This window comes from Aptenodytes patagonicus, chromosome 1 (assembly GCF_965638725.1).
Source record: "Aptenodytes patagonicus chromosome 1, bAptPat1.pri.cur, whole genome shotgun sequence".
In the NCBI taxonomy this organism is placed as follows: Eukaryota; Metazoa; Chordata; class Aves; order Sphenisciformes; family Spheniscidae; genus Aptenodytes; species Aptenodytes patagonicus.
This window is the reverse complement of record NC_134949.1, coordinates 219810581-219825740: the sequence shown is the minus strand read 5'-3', so window position 1 is coordinate 219825740 and position 15160 is coordinate 219810581. Positions and strand designations below refer to the sequence as shown.

General features: G+C 43.6%; 1 long non-coding RNA gene across 1 annotated transcript; it reads right to left on the bottom strand.

Annotated features, from left to right (window-relative positions):
* Positions 1-2463: 2463 nt before the first annotated feature.
* LOC143156777 (uncharacterized) lies at positions 2464-4571 on the bottom strand. Its single transcript, XR_012994692.1, has 3 exons — positions 4211-4571; positions 2791-3020; positions 2464-2660 (listed from the first exon to the last, which is right to left on the bottom strand). It is a non-coding gene; the product is annotated as an uncharacterized LOC143156777 (long non-coding RNA).
* Between the last annotated feature and the right edge of the window lie 10589 nt (positions 4572-15160).

Sequence of the window (15160 nt, the reverse complement as noted above, 5' to 3'; positions counted from 1 at the left end):
TGGCTCAACCATCACCACAGCAGCCCCTGATTGGCTAGGACCGCCCTTCCTCGCCTCTGATTGGCTCCTGCGCTAAAGCCCCGCTCTCACCCCGGCGTCCCGACTTGCAATTGGCTGCGTTTCCCTACTCCCCTGCTCCTCGCCCGCTGTGCCTCTTCCTACCACCTTCCCTTACTGCCCTGAGCTTTGATTGGTGCCCTGCGCAATCCCGCCTTTCCGCCACGCCCTGAATTGTGACTGCGCGGCCCCGCCGCCTCGCCCCCCGCCCGCTATTGGGCCGGCCGTTGGCCCGGCAACGCCGTTGCCCGCCGCCCCGCCCCCCGCCCGCTATTGGGCCGGCCGTTGGCCCGGCAACGCCGTTGCCCGCCGCCCCCGGGCGGGCCTGGGGCCTAACGACGGGCTTTGGCCGGCGGCTGCGAGCTGCGGCCTCACCGCCTCCCACAGCCCGCCCCCGGGGAACGGCCCCTTGGCACCGGGAGAGCGGGGAGCAGTGTCCATCCCGTACCAGGGAAACCGCTCGCTATAGCAGTACAGGCCGCGGCGCTCACGTAGGCCCGTCAGCGAAACGCGGCCTTGTCCCCTTCCGGAGTGGTTGAGCCGCAAGGAGCCGGGGGGGGCCGGTGTGACCCGGGGCTGCCAGCACACTGCTTGGTGCCCCTTGATCCGGGACGCAGGGTTTTCCCTGCCTGATGGGAAGTCATTTGCCTCGGCAAGTGACCCTGGCCTCCCTGCTTCCCTGATGCCCGCCTGTCTTGCACCTTTTCACTGGTCACCCCCCACACCAGTGTTTTTGGGTCTAAACAGAGCCAGGAGCAGCGTTTCTCCTTTCCGCTACACTAGCAGGAGAGAGCTAGCGTGGTCAAAAGTAACAAAACCTGCTCTTGGTCATGAGATTGCCCAAAGGTGCCTCTTGGAAGTTAACTTCCAAAGCAGTTCAAGGTATAGCCGTTCATTCCCCCCCACTGCATATTACTTATTAACTGTCGGCATTTGAAAGCAGGCCGTGGGTGAACGCTTCGTTAAAATACATTTTGAAAAACACATTCTGTGAGATAATTTTTAAAATGCAAATTATTTTCTATATACATAAATTTTACATATATATTCTGCAAATATAGCAGAAAGTTCGCAAAAATGGAGACCGGGCAAGTTTCTGGTAAAAACTGCTGTTTGCCATTTTATCTGGTAAAAATGTATTTTGGTTTCCACGTTCATATTTGTATCCCCTTTCTGAAAAATGTGGCCTTCAAAACAGGGAAGAGGGGACAGGAAACGCAACCGCATCTTTTATTTGCCCGTTGAATTGTATGTTCATGTTTGTTCCTGTAAGCCTCGAAATGCCGTACTTTGTACACACCACGTCGCCTTTACAGTGTGTCACCACAAGATAAGAAAATGAAACAAAAGTTTCCGTCTCCGGCCGACCGAAGCTGGGACTGCAAGACTTTTTCTCGGTGTAAATACTAGCCGGCTATTTGAAGACACGCTGTCCATGAAGAATATTAATTATGTACCGGGAATCAAGCCATAATGTAAACCCAGTTTATTTGGCAAAAACAGTACATATTGTTCTGCTCCTAGGGGAGAAACATGGGGGTGGGGAAATCTAGTTCCTCCCAAAACGACTATATTTGTAAGTTAGAATGCTTGTTCATACTAATTACAGGAGCAAAACCAATAATACGAGCAAAACTGCCTTGATGAGGATGTCATGTGGTCCAAGGCCACCCTCAAAACCAGATCTGCTGTTTACTAATCAGCGAAGGACTGAGCCTGATGCGAGGCAAAGCAGTTTGCTGCCCTCCAGAATACACTCGGCTCCCTGAGACCAAGTACACCCTACGTGCCTGAGCAGATCCAGTGTTTTAGTATATGACTAGTTTGTCTTTACTGGTCTTTGTGTGAAGCGAGAAGTACCTCAGCAAGGTCTACAGGCTGTTAGCGAGAAGGTGCCTGCGAGACCCCCACGCTGATGAGTTGTGGGAACGCTCCACGCTCTAAGCAATTCTTGAAACAGCTCATTAAGAGTGGCACAGAAACGCCCGTTGAATCTGTCCTTGGGCTCTGTGATGAAAAGTTGTTTATTATTACAGGAATTATGTCATACCAGCAGTATGTGCAGAGTGTGGATTTATCTATGCCTCCAAAAGCACGCTTCATACAGGTGTTCTTGAAACCACCTCCTATCAAAAGCATAGCTTTGCTGAAATTGATAGTTAGAAATGCTTCTGGTGCAACTATGTCCCACCTCTTCTTACCCCAGTTGACACAGCTGTCAGTTAAAGTTGGTTGGGGTTTTTTTACAGATGCAGCTAGGGGTTTTGCTAGTATAAAACCCACTGAAAAGCCCCTAGACTAGACCTACACGTAGCACACTTGGCTTGAGAATCACCAGCAACTGATAGTTAAAGAAGTTTTGCTGGACAGTTGTGAAATTATAGTACTATGTGAGAAAATGTATCAAGGTAAGAAGGCTTTCAAGGATTTATTACATTCCAAAACATCTGTAGTTGTACTTGAAAATACTCATACTTGCGTTGATGCTTGAGCTGAATTTTCTTGGGAAGTTTAATAAAATTCCTTTAAATTGTTTTATAGCTAGGCAAAGATAGAAAAAAAGGATCTCTAGGCACCCAGAAATGTTCTTGCTGCTTTTCATTCTGGAAAAGTAAAAAAAAAAAAAATTGAAAATGCATCCTTTTTGACATGTTTGGAAAAGAAAAACACGGACACTAAAGAAACAAACACAGTGTGGAGTTTTAAATATGGGTTTAATGAGATGTAAATTACCTCTCTGTACATGAGCTGAAGTCCTTTGTTCTCCAGCCGAGATTCACTTAAGGAAGCAGACAGTGTTTCTCTGTGGTTCCTCCCAAAGGGCGAAAAGCTTTATGCTCTCGTCAAGCCTCCAGAGCAACTCAGCTGTCATCAGCCTCGCACTCTTCAGTAGCTGATTTGTGGAACAGCCTCGACTAGAAAGTTTGCCAGTGCAGCTACAGGAGAAGAGCTGGTAAACCCTCCTAAAGACGGGATCCAATTTAAATTGCTTTAATAACTATGTATTGCTTGTATCAGAACTGCAAAGGATGTTTTGCCATTGAAACTACACCTGCAGGTTTTCGCCAGCAAAGCTGTATTGATTGGCGAATGTTGTTACAGTCATGGTATTGCTAAATCAGCAAAACTTTTAAATATAAACCAGGCCTCCGTTGTCTGCCAGTCAGGTTACTCCTTGTCTAGGTTACACAAGTCTCATGCAGCTTCCCTCACTTATATTCACATTTAGAGTTGTACTTTGGTGACCTCTGACCAAGTAACCATAAGCTTTTTATAACTGGATTATCTCCCGTTTAGAGCTAAGCACCTAGGTTACTCCGAATGCAGAGAGCCTAGTTTTGTTCGTAAGGTCAAAATGTAGGAAACACTGGAGTTACAGACTTGGGAAAGCACAACAAATTGCAGTTCACTCTTCCAGTGCCTGGTGGTGAACAAGGCTGAATTGGAGATGCGTGATGAAGGAACCATCTACTAACATTTCTGTACTTAGGAAATTCTGCATATTGTAACTTTTCTAATACAGTTTGGGTTTCACAGCCTCAGAAATTCTTAAGACAAACCAAATATATTTAGTAAAAAGTAATTTGATAGGTTGATAATTAGGAAAAATTCAAATACTGACATACTGAAAAATATGTTTAGTATGTCTAGACAAATGTACTAACCTATACTGCCCTTCAAAGCTTTGCAAGATAGTCTTGACAGCTTGTAATTTCCGTAATATTTTCATTGTGATGAGTTCATCTTTACAAGAAGGCAGACAGACTGCAAACAGCAACGAGCCAGGATCAAAGGCTAACGGTAGATAGGGAAGAAACTGTTGAATCCACATATTCCTGACTTTCTCAATCTACACTAAATACCACGGCATAAAAACTAGATCTCTGAAATACTTTGGACAATATTATCAAACCCAGTATTTGGTATGTGGATATAAGACCCACAGATGTGACAGTAGGCTTTTGGGAACCACGTCTTTATTTACACTGACTCTAAGTAGCTGGGCTACCCGTAAGAGCCTGACCACAGCAGCTTGTGTTCCTGGTGCTAAAGACCTGCTGAGTTCCCACAAAGGCTTGTGCAATCTTTCGAAACCCCGTGTTGTCACAGCTAGATTGTTACTGGTACCCGAGTTGACGTGCCACCAACTCACCTTCTGAAATGACATCTTGGTGGGTCTTGGGAGATTGAAGGACTCAAAACCCAGATATATTTCACTCTGGCACTTCTGTGTCATCTTCAGCTACCCAGGCAGATGTTTATTACGGTTCTGTGTTACCTGTGACTGGGTGACATTTTGCTGGGCAAAGTTCTGGGTTGCTACAGAAACTGTCTCTGCAGATCCATTCAATCAAGCAAGGCTCTAGTGACAAGACTCGTGCTTTCAGCAAGAACATAAATAATTCACATGTCTGCTGGGCTGCTCTCTGTGCCTTCCCTACAGGCAGACTGTCGGCTCAAAGGAAAGCAGCTGTGATTAGCTGGAACTCATACCTAGAGAGTTAAAGGTATGTTTACTAAAGTATATTATATTTCCAAAATGTTTTGCTTCAGAGCCTGATTTTTTTTTTGGAGAGGGGCAACACCAGCAAGCCTCTCTGTCAACCGTTTTTCAGAAAGATAACGGGAGAGACTCTTCATTTAACTAGACCCGCTCCTATCACATCGCATCACGCTCCACCAGATGTCCCTTGCTGCAGTACTGCTGCCAAGGAGGCAGCTGGTTTTCTGACTGATAAAGCACGCAGTCACGTAACACCGTGGAATTGACCTGGAAAAGATCCCCCGGTGTTTCAGATTTGCCTGGTTGTCCCTACCGGTGGGTAGCAGTGGCCGTTGGCACAGATATCGCTGCGTAACTACAGCGGTGAAGGACTCACAACATTTAGGCTCTGTTCATGCATGGTGCTGGAACTGCTCGTTAAAACTTGACATTAAGCTGTGTAACTACTGAAATACCTCTTCTATACACAAATTCAAGAGGATTCCCTCTGTAGGAGTTGTAAACCCTTCACACTCTGACTTTTCCCATCTATGCAAACTATCAATCCAGTATTTAAGCCATCCCCCTCTCAACCATGCTTCTGCTGTTCAGACCTGGGAGTTCAACTTTTCCTTCTGCAACACCACCACCCACTTTTACAACTATTTTCAATGAATATGGGGTGGATGTCAGTGAGTACGGCATAAATGTCAATGAATACAGGATAGATGGGATAGTCCGCAGCAGTGTTTGGGCGAGCCAAGTTCTCGTCCACCTTTAGCAAGTCAATCACCCAAGAACCTTGTGAGTAAATTCCATGTAATGAAATAGTATTTAGGTTGTATTTGTGTTTAACGTGACTGCAGCTAGCCTGGCCTCCGCTCAAGTCATGGACTGACCTTTTTGTTATGTTACAGTGTGGTCTGATAAGAAGCACACTGTATGGTATGTAATCCACGTAAAAATTAAAAAGTCCTTTAGCACTTACACGTCATTTGTCTTCTTTAGTGGTCGGCTGCGTCTGCTGGAGGTTGTGGGTGCCAGATCATTGTGCTGGGAGCTGCCACCCGAATTGCAGCCCTTCCAGCCTCCCCTGTCCCCATCACAGCTGTGTCTGGCTGCAGGATATTCTGTATTTTCGTGCTTCTGGGCATTGCACCAGCTTACTAAATGTTTTGAAGTTGGTGTGGGGGAATATATCTGCTTTCCCTAGATCCCTTTTTAGGAATGTTTCTAGCCTGCCAACTCTGTGGAGTAAACCGTAAAGAGACTGAAAAGCTCTGGACTTCTGGTTGTGGTCTCCAAACAGTGACAGCACGTGGATCCACATCAGGGTGAAGGCGTATTCCAGCCATATCCATGCAACTGCCACTTCTGCCACAGAAAGCAGTGGCAGGGCATGACGGGTGATGGAAGGCGTGTTGTGATCCATTTTACTTCCCAGATCCTTTTAGGAAAAGCACCTGCTCACTGGCGCCTCCTCATCCTGTATCTGTGTGCCTGAACGTTCATGCCAAAGTGTACAACTTTGCGCTGGTCCCCGTTGAGTTTCAGTCTTCAAAACATCGCTCCGGTTGTCAAGTTTGTTTTGAATTTGAATCCCATCCTCTATTATATTGCAGCCTTTACAGTTTTGCACTATCAGCAAATTTCATACATGTATTTTCTATTCCATCGTTCATATTGTTAGTGAAAACATTGAACAAACTAGGATAGACCCCAGTAGCCACCTTTCTGCGCTGACAATGTATGAAACCGGATTTCTACTGACCCTGTAGGAGTTTCAGCTAGTTTATGAGGATGCACTGCAAGACAAAAGTTTCACTGAAGTCCAGATATCTGATATCTACCGCTTTTTGCTTATTTATGAGTCTTGTTAGCTTATCATAGAAATAAATTTGATTGCAATTTCTACCTGATATAATTTCTACCGGATGAATTCATGGTAGCTGCTGCTCCTCTCCTTGTTATTTTCCAAATGCTTACAAATAACTTTTTATCCGCTCCAAATTGAAGGAACTGAAGACAGCTGGTCTTTAATTTGTTAGTTCCAAAGACCAAACCCATCAGATCCTGCTTCTTATTGATGCTATTGAAGTCACACGCCTTACATTAACCAGCTAGAAATGCTGGAAGTGATTTACATAATGAATTTACAGCCTGCGCAACTGCATGCTAACAGTGAGCGAGGATCTGACTAGCAGAGAAGCATCTGATCTTTGCACTAACACTGTAAAAATCAATTGAAAAAAAAAGGCAATGTGGACACCGAGCTCTGAAAAGGAAGAGCTGTTCCTTAACGTGTTTGTGGAAGCAGACCCGAGACAGACCCCTGCAGGGACATCGCTCTGTTCTGCCTGTGAATCACTGATAAATATTTTCAGAGTACAGTTACACAACCGGTTTTGCACCAGCCCTGTAGAAGTTTCAGCTGCTTTGCTTATGGGACTGTTATGTGAGACAAAAGCCCTACTGCAGTGGACATTTTTCCCTCTCCAAGTGGCCTTTTACCCATACAAGGATTTCTATTGGTTTGAGAAGATTTTTTTCAGATAAATTTATGTTGCCACTTGCTAACGTCTTTGTTATCTACTGTGGAAAAAAAAATGAAATGTTGGCAAAGATTTGCAAGGGATTTTTAAAAAATATATATTTGTGTTGTTTTTTTTTAATTAAAAGCACAGCTTCCGATTTTCTTCAACAAAAGCACACTGTCCACCAGAAAATGCATGGTTTGGCTGTAAGATGCAAAGTAGTTTTCCCTGAAGTCAGTAGATAAGATGGGTGGTGGTCTTTCTTTCTGGCTCTTCGGTTAGATTAGAAGGAAGCTCCATGAATTGAATTTGATACTGCTTCTCCGGGCATTTTTGGAGGAAGGAATGTTGTGATTCTTGGCTAAAAATCCCTTCTCACTTGCCTGAAAGTGTCAATTTTGGGGGTTCGGCTTACACTACTAGATCAATTATAGCTTCTGATTGTGGTGAAAAATCTTTTTGTGTGTACTGTATCACAAAAAGTTTCCAGCATTTTTTTTGAGCAGAGCAAATCTGGGCTCAGGATGGCATTTTAACTCTTACTTACTTAACACAGCTGTGTGCCAGCAACGTTAACACTCACGGAGCCTTGAGTAGGGGCCAAAAAAGGAACCCGCTCTGTTCCCACTCCCATGCTGGATGGCTTGCACTGCTATGCATCTCCCTACCAACACATCTCTTCCCTCTCTAATTTTCAGTCTGGACAAGAAAACCCATGCACGGGTCAGCAAACAATTATTTTTGCAGTGACCTGAGCTTTTGTGGTCATTAAATAAAATTGTTGCTAGCTCAACTGCAGAAACGCTTCCAAGAAACCCATCTCTCCTTATCCCACCCTGGACAGCCCTCCTGTATAAACTAATATAAAAAAATATCAAACCACAGTGGGCCGGACTCTGTGGCCGCTTACACGGAGTAACCATATAGAGGGTAGGGGGACTGCAGCATTATCAGCACATTATCTCTTGTTATCTGGAATCTTCCCTTATTCTTCAAACAGGATTTTCCTGTTACTGTGTGTGGGCTGGAGGGTTTAACTGCAGTCTGACTCTTCCTGCTGCTATGATTGTAATTGTCTCCTGGGAATCTTTATGGGTGTTGAGTAAGGAAGCATAAACCTGCTCGGTAGAGTAGTATCAGCGCTCTGCAAACCCAATCTTTCTAGGGGACAGCTGTCATCATCACTGAACAGCCAAGCGAGCAACTGCCCCCCTCAACCCTTTACATTAGGGAAGAGTTTTTGACTTAAGCCTATTTTGTATCTTGTAACAAGATTAAAAGAATTAAAGAGAAACCAAGTGACCCGTTTAGTCCATTTAATATTAAGCATATGACACACAGCTTCATCTTATACAGAGACAGAATAAGCAGGAGGACATGATTATACACCTTTTATGCTGCTCTTGAGGACTTCCAAGCAGGAATGCCCTGCCTGCATCCATCTCCAGAGGATCCCCAAAGCTATGTGGTTGCATACACATGCCACCACCCACAGCTCTTGGAAAAAACATCTTATTTTGGTTGTAGCAGAGTAATTATTTCAATATATGAAGAGGAGAGCTACCCTGGCTGTACTGCAAAGGTTTTGAGGAGGTGGAAAGTGCCTGGGGGGAGGGTGGGATGGGCCACGTGAAGCCATGGCCCCCTGCAGACCCTGCCTCAGGCCTTTTGCACAAGGGCCAGGTGAACCAGCACTTCATTCATCAGCGGTCTGAGTAGATCCAGCTCATCATGTCAGTGCAACAGTGGCACGTTGGTGTAGGGGACATGGAGGGGACAGGGAATATGGCCTTGAAAGAGGGGCCCTGCAGTGGATCTGTGCCTGACAGCCTGCTCTCCAAGGCTGCAAGACAAAATGATAAAAGCACGACGACTTCTTCACATACTGGTGGTGCCTAAAGCTCTCGCCTTTCCAGCTGAGCCCCAGTAATGCCGAACTGAAGCGTTATCTTTTCAAGGACTCCATAGACACTACAGTAAAACAATTCACTGGCTGACCTACGTGGGGATGTTTAAAGTACTCACAATGTTCTTCTTCAAGACCATCATAAAAGTCCTGGGCTAATTCCCAAGTGCTTTGACAACCCATTTGCCTGAGTTGCTAGCAGGGAAAAAACTCCAACTACAGTTTATCTGCACGCTGTAGGAACATACAGCTGCCCAATATCCCTGTTTGTCTGCAGCGCTGTGTTTGTCCAAAAAGTACTTATAGTAAATACTGTCAGTCATAAACAATCCGCAAGGAATTACCAAGCTGTTCCCTTTCCATTGGGAGCAGCTGGGATATTGGGATATACTGTGAGAATCACCACTTGGAGATGTGCCAGGTGAGGTAGGAATTGGGACAGGTTACTAGCCCGGTTGTGATCAGTTCTTGCTCTGAGTTGGGTTTATATGAGACAATACTGTGTTTGGGTAGCTTGGCATCATTTTAAATATATTTAGACAAAGGGTGAAAGTCGTGTATTTCTGTGTCCAATTAACCACTTCAGTGCTGTGAAAGGAGCCAGAATCTAGCTCCATAATAAAACCAACCCTCGATAATCCATATATATATATATGCTCTATATTTTATGATTTAGGCTGCAATTTCCGTTAAGTCAATAAATTAGCAGATTCAAATTATCCAGTCACCAAGTTAATACGGCAGATAACCAGAACATACACACACTGATGAGCTGGTGAACTGCAGCAGAACTCAGCAGTACGCAGGCACATTAGTAGGTGGCTTAAATAAAATCTTTTTAGATTCTCTTTATCTGCTTTTTCTTCCTGGTAGCAGAAATTCTGCCTTCTCCTTTTGCCCTTTCCCCCCCTCACTGCTTCTGTCGCAGGAGTAAGGAAGTACACAGGTACCTATTTGTTTCGCTCATACTATGTGAAACACTGCAAAAATTGCACACTAACACATAAATAAGTAGAGGGGCAGCAAATATGCTTTGTTCAAGCTCTGCATCTGTTATAAAGGGCCCCACAAGCATTGAAAAGGGGAAAAATCAGGCTGATGTAGCCCAAGAAGTTAGCTCTGCTGAGGTGCTTTATGAGTCTTTCTCCTTTGCCTTGCCCTTATATTGCTCTTTACCTCTGTACTCAGCTTGTGTAAATGTGAATGATCAGGAGAGCAACCTGATGCTTCCAGGGCAAAGTTTAGCAATGGGTTTAAATTCAAATCAATTCAAATGTTTTGCAATTTGCAATTTTGCCTTGTTAAGTGTGCAAATCAATACACTAAGCATAGGGCAGCGGAATGCCGTTTTCAGCAATTAACTAAGGAATTCACATTATAATCCTGCAAGACAGCTAAAGGCAGGCTAATTCATTTTGAAGGTAATAAACATATATAATGATATTAGTGCTCTGGTAGAGTCATCAGATCTTTGAGGTGGACCTACCACCAGTTTTCCCCTGAAACAAATGTCCCAAAATGCAAAGCTCTTAACTCTAGAAATCAGATTTTATTAGAACATAAAGGAATACTTTAAAAAAAAAAATAGACAACACTTCAAGTGAGGCAGAACAGCAAGTTTCTAAATTAACTCCTTGTAGGGCAGGTTTGTTCTTTCAAATGCTTCTCTCTGTCCCATCCTACTCTTAAGATGTTTCACCCAACTCATCGTGCTTAACTGCACCAAAGAAAAGCATCTCGCCCCTTTTCCATGGGCCCAGCCACGGCTGCAGCATCCAAGACGAGACAGAGGCAGCCTTCTTCCCTGGTGCCAAAACAACACCCCATGTGTTTTATTATATTCCGTGTTCCAGGGAACATGATATATAGTAAAAATGAAGAGAAGAGGTACTACCCCTGCAGGCTGAAAAAGGAGGCCCGATGGCTGTGGCTGTTTTGCCCTGCAGCAGTCGGTCAGATGCTCTACGCAATAGCCTACTCTGTCCTGTTTCAAACCGGCTGTGTATCCAGGTAGGTGTTCATTATAGGTGAATATATTTGGCATTTTTGTGTCTCGTGTTGACTTATGCAGGTGAATGAAGGCACGCTAGCAAATCCATAGCGCATAAGCATATTTATAAACAGCTACATTCTCAGTATTGCAAGATAGATATCGATCATGGTCATTTCATCGGGGATGTTACAGCCTGTGTAACGTAAGGGATGTAGGTAGCCACTTTGGAGACAGACACAAGAGGCTGGTGATTTCACACCAGAGCTTCTGTATGCCTTCAGAGTTTGTGACCCAGGTTGCGGTCTGATGAAATAAACACATCTTGTGTCCCATGTATGGGTGGCATGAAAAGGGTGAATGCACAAACATCAATCTCACAAAGCACATTACTTACCTAATTTACTTACAATTTCACCAAACTGATTAAAAACAAAGCAATGCTCTATATTTTATATGATTTAGGCTGCAATTTCAGTTAAGTCAATAAATTAGGAGATTCGAACTATCCAGTCACCAAGTTAACATGGCAGATAACCAGATTACATAATGAAAGAAGCAATTCTTGTTTTTAACCTTATCTTAGAATTTAATGGTGGTCTAGTTTTCTTTTAACCAGAAAAACCCAGCTACTATTTAGCTAGTATTTTATTGACATAGTTAAGAAGTCACTGGAGGACCCCGTCATTACTGGGCATAGGTGGCTGTTGAATGTTAAGTGTATATTTTGGTCTTAGGCCAGTTAAATGATCCAAGCGGACAAGAACTGTAGCCGTGTTCAGTTCAACAAAGTACAGTTATACAAATGCCTGTGCCACATCTTCTTTAAACCTCCCTGTTAATACATGTTAGCAGTTTTATGTTGTTCTTTGCCACCACTATGCAGTAACACAGAATATTTTGAAGATTTAACATGTAGATAGATGGCAGTTGAATCATCTCCAACAGCAGTTTTCAAATAGCACTGGCTTTTCCACTGAGAAGAACATACCAGCGACAGAGTGCTTTCCATTTTTAGCAACTGTAAAAGATACAGTTCACCCTCCTCCTCTCTGACTGTGGCTTAATGACACAATAAATCCAGCATTAGGGTCCTTGGTATCAGACCAGATATACCATAACCCACTATCCAAGGTGCAGATCCAGCTGTCACTCACGCTGCCTGTTAAAATGTCTTTAAAAGTTTTGCTAGTTTAATTTCGTACTGACACGCTTAATGCGATTACAGCTACTGTCTCTCTGTGCCATTGTCACTTATGTCAGATCAGATATCAGCTCCCAGCTGTTATAAAAGTCGTATGAACTCCATACCATAGATACTTAATAATTCAATGGAAATGTGGTCGCGTGCCCACACCTAACTGGAACGAAATCTGTGTGCTTGGGGATCCACTAGTGCACAGATCCAGTAACAAAAATGATGGAAGCAGCCTCACACATGCAGTGCACACACACTAAAATTAAGATGTGCTTTCACTGAGAAAAAGTTAAAATTAAAAGTTCAAGCAGCTGTTTAATTTCTTAGGATCTCTCTCCTTAAAGTCGCTCTGGGATTTTACCAAATTAGGTGTTCTTCCATAAGGGTGAAACACAGAGTGTGTAAAGGTCTTGGTTGAGAAAACTTAGCCCTGGCTTCTGGCTGAGGTTGCAAATGCAAGACCTACATCAGTATCAATTTTGGTTTATAAAAATAATTAAAATTGCTTCAGCACAGCATCTCCTTACATCCCTTCTTTACTTGTCAATCGCCGTCATGGTCTCAGCATTTTTAAAGCACTCCAGGTTTTTACTGTGAAGGAACAGAAGAAGTAATAAGAGATCGCAGCTCATCTTGTTAGCTTTTGACCTAAAAACCACAAGGCTATTTAGCATTTTATAAGAGGACATTCCACTCATAGCTAAACAATTAAAGTTTTCTTGTTCCAGTTACCAAGGGGCTTTTAAAAAGCCTCCCATGTTCTCCTCTTCATGTGTGAGTGAGTATTCAGGCTTGGGAAGACATGGTGCGCTATTAATTTTGGTTGTAGTGTTTCAGGGAAGAGTGAGGAGAAGGAGAGAAGTGGCATCATGACTGCAAAGTCGGTTCTTGGACTCCTGGCTACTTGTGTTCAGTTAGATTTCGGAAAGATACGATTGTGCACTGCTTAGCATCTCCACTGCTTTGATTGATCTTTGTGTATTAAAAAAATGGCATTTTTCATACACTCAGGTTTTGCACCGTTGATTTGTCTTGGAAGACTGACATGTCTGGCCCGAGCCAGTCATGACCAATCAGCAGAAGGGCAATGAACGGTATTTTCATGTGCTGCTGTACCAATATGTACTTCCTTCCTTTGTCATAGAAGCTGCAGCATGTGTTGATTCAGTAGAAAAACAAACCCTGTAATAACTGCAAAGACTTCTAATCATTGTGGTCCCAGCTGGTTTTAATGCTTGTCTTAGTTCAACTCAATAGAATGACTGGAGTTTAAATAGCATGTGCGTAGATGTTCTTACTATAGTAAATCTCTTTCCCTTGGCTTCTCACAAGACGAAACATCTTCTTAGCACTGCTGCAAGGCAGAGACAAGACACCTGCAGGAAAGAGTAGAGCTTGTTTTGCTGATAAGAAGCTGCTTTCTGAAACCGAAATAGCCCCTCCTCTAGGCGTGCGTGCTCTTCAAATATGTCACAATTTCCCTGTTGCTAAAGTCCGTCCTGTCAATTCGTTCCTTGTTGATTTTGGCAGAAGGTCCATCCAAATCAAGTAGGTGGTGACAAATTCCTGCTCTAAGAAAGTAAGATCCCACTGGGAAAGCTGAGCATAGCCATTAAAATGTTCCACAAGAAAAAGCATCATGTCGCATCCCTATTTTCCTTGTCAAAGATTTCGCAAAATTCTGTGTCTCGACAAAGCAACTGTAAGTTGTCAATATCCAAAGGCACTGCATTTCAAATCTGGAAAATTGTTGGCTCACTGATGTCATTTGGCTTGTTCCATCTTCTTTCCTCTTTCTCTGTGGGATAATATCTAAAAAAGCCTTGATTCTAGGAAGGCGTGATGGCTATACAACCGGCATATAGATTACGCATGAGTTCACACTGTATCAGCTGGGTCCAGTGAGAGCCAAGACCAGTAAGTGACTTATGACACTGTCCAAGAGATGAACAGGAATGTCTCACTGGCAGAAAGGAATTAACAACGACATAGCTCTGCGGTATCCAGCTATTTGTCAGCACACCCATCAGACTCCATAGCCACTGAAAATGTAGCTCTTTAGCCAAGACATTATGTTTTCAGAGTCAAAGTTAAACTAAACTAAGCCACCGCGAGTAAGAAAGACCATCCAATCTGCTTTACCTAAGCCCCTGCTATATTCTGTTGAGAAAGGGTAAAATACCCAACTGTGCAACCCCGATGAAAGAATTTATGTTCTGTTTTCAGACACCTACTCCATTTCAGCCCTCGAAGGGTCAGATGTCATACTGCTGAGATTTCAGTGGCATTAGGCGCTCGCTCCAAAAGGCAGGGAAATACAATCCGCTGGAGCATTGCAGTATCTACTTTTCAGCTGAATCCAGAACTTCTTGGGCCCCTGGACTCATTACACTAGGAGCGGAGTTAGGTGCCTTGGCATGCAGTAAATGCAGGTAATTAATCCCCAAAATCAAGAGTTCATTAATTCAACCCAGACTACACACAGCTCATTTTTTAGCAATTTATTATAATTCAAATCAGCAGTGATGATGCCCTAGGAAAGGGCAGTAATTCATCCAAAACTGATAAAACTGAGACTAGTTCAAGTAAAAACTGTTGCCCGGTATCATCAAACCAAATCCCAGGGGACAGACAGCAAACAAGAAGGAGCCTGTACAGGGAAGGCTAAAGGGTCAGAGGTGACTCAATATTTCACTGCATCATTGCAAACAGGAAGAGGCTATTTCATAAATCATGGGTCATTTCCATAACCTGAAAGCCCGTATGTATACTAACAGGTCATTACAGCAAGGAATCACACACAATATTTTCCATATTATTAACCTCAAGCAGAGCTCAAGTGCTGAGCACGTTTAAAGCCTGCAGAAAGCTCTATAGTCTGGTGTAGACTGGAGATTGTTCCGGAAGAGCCACAGCATATGCTGGTGTCACGAATACACCCCTGTGTCTGCAAAAACTTTGTCTTATCCTCCTGACCCTGGTCCTCTAATCC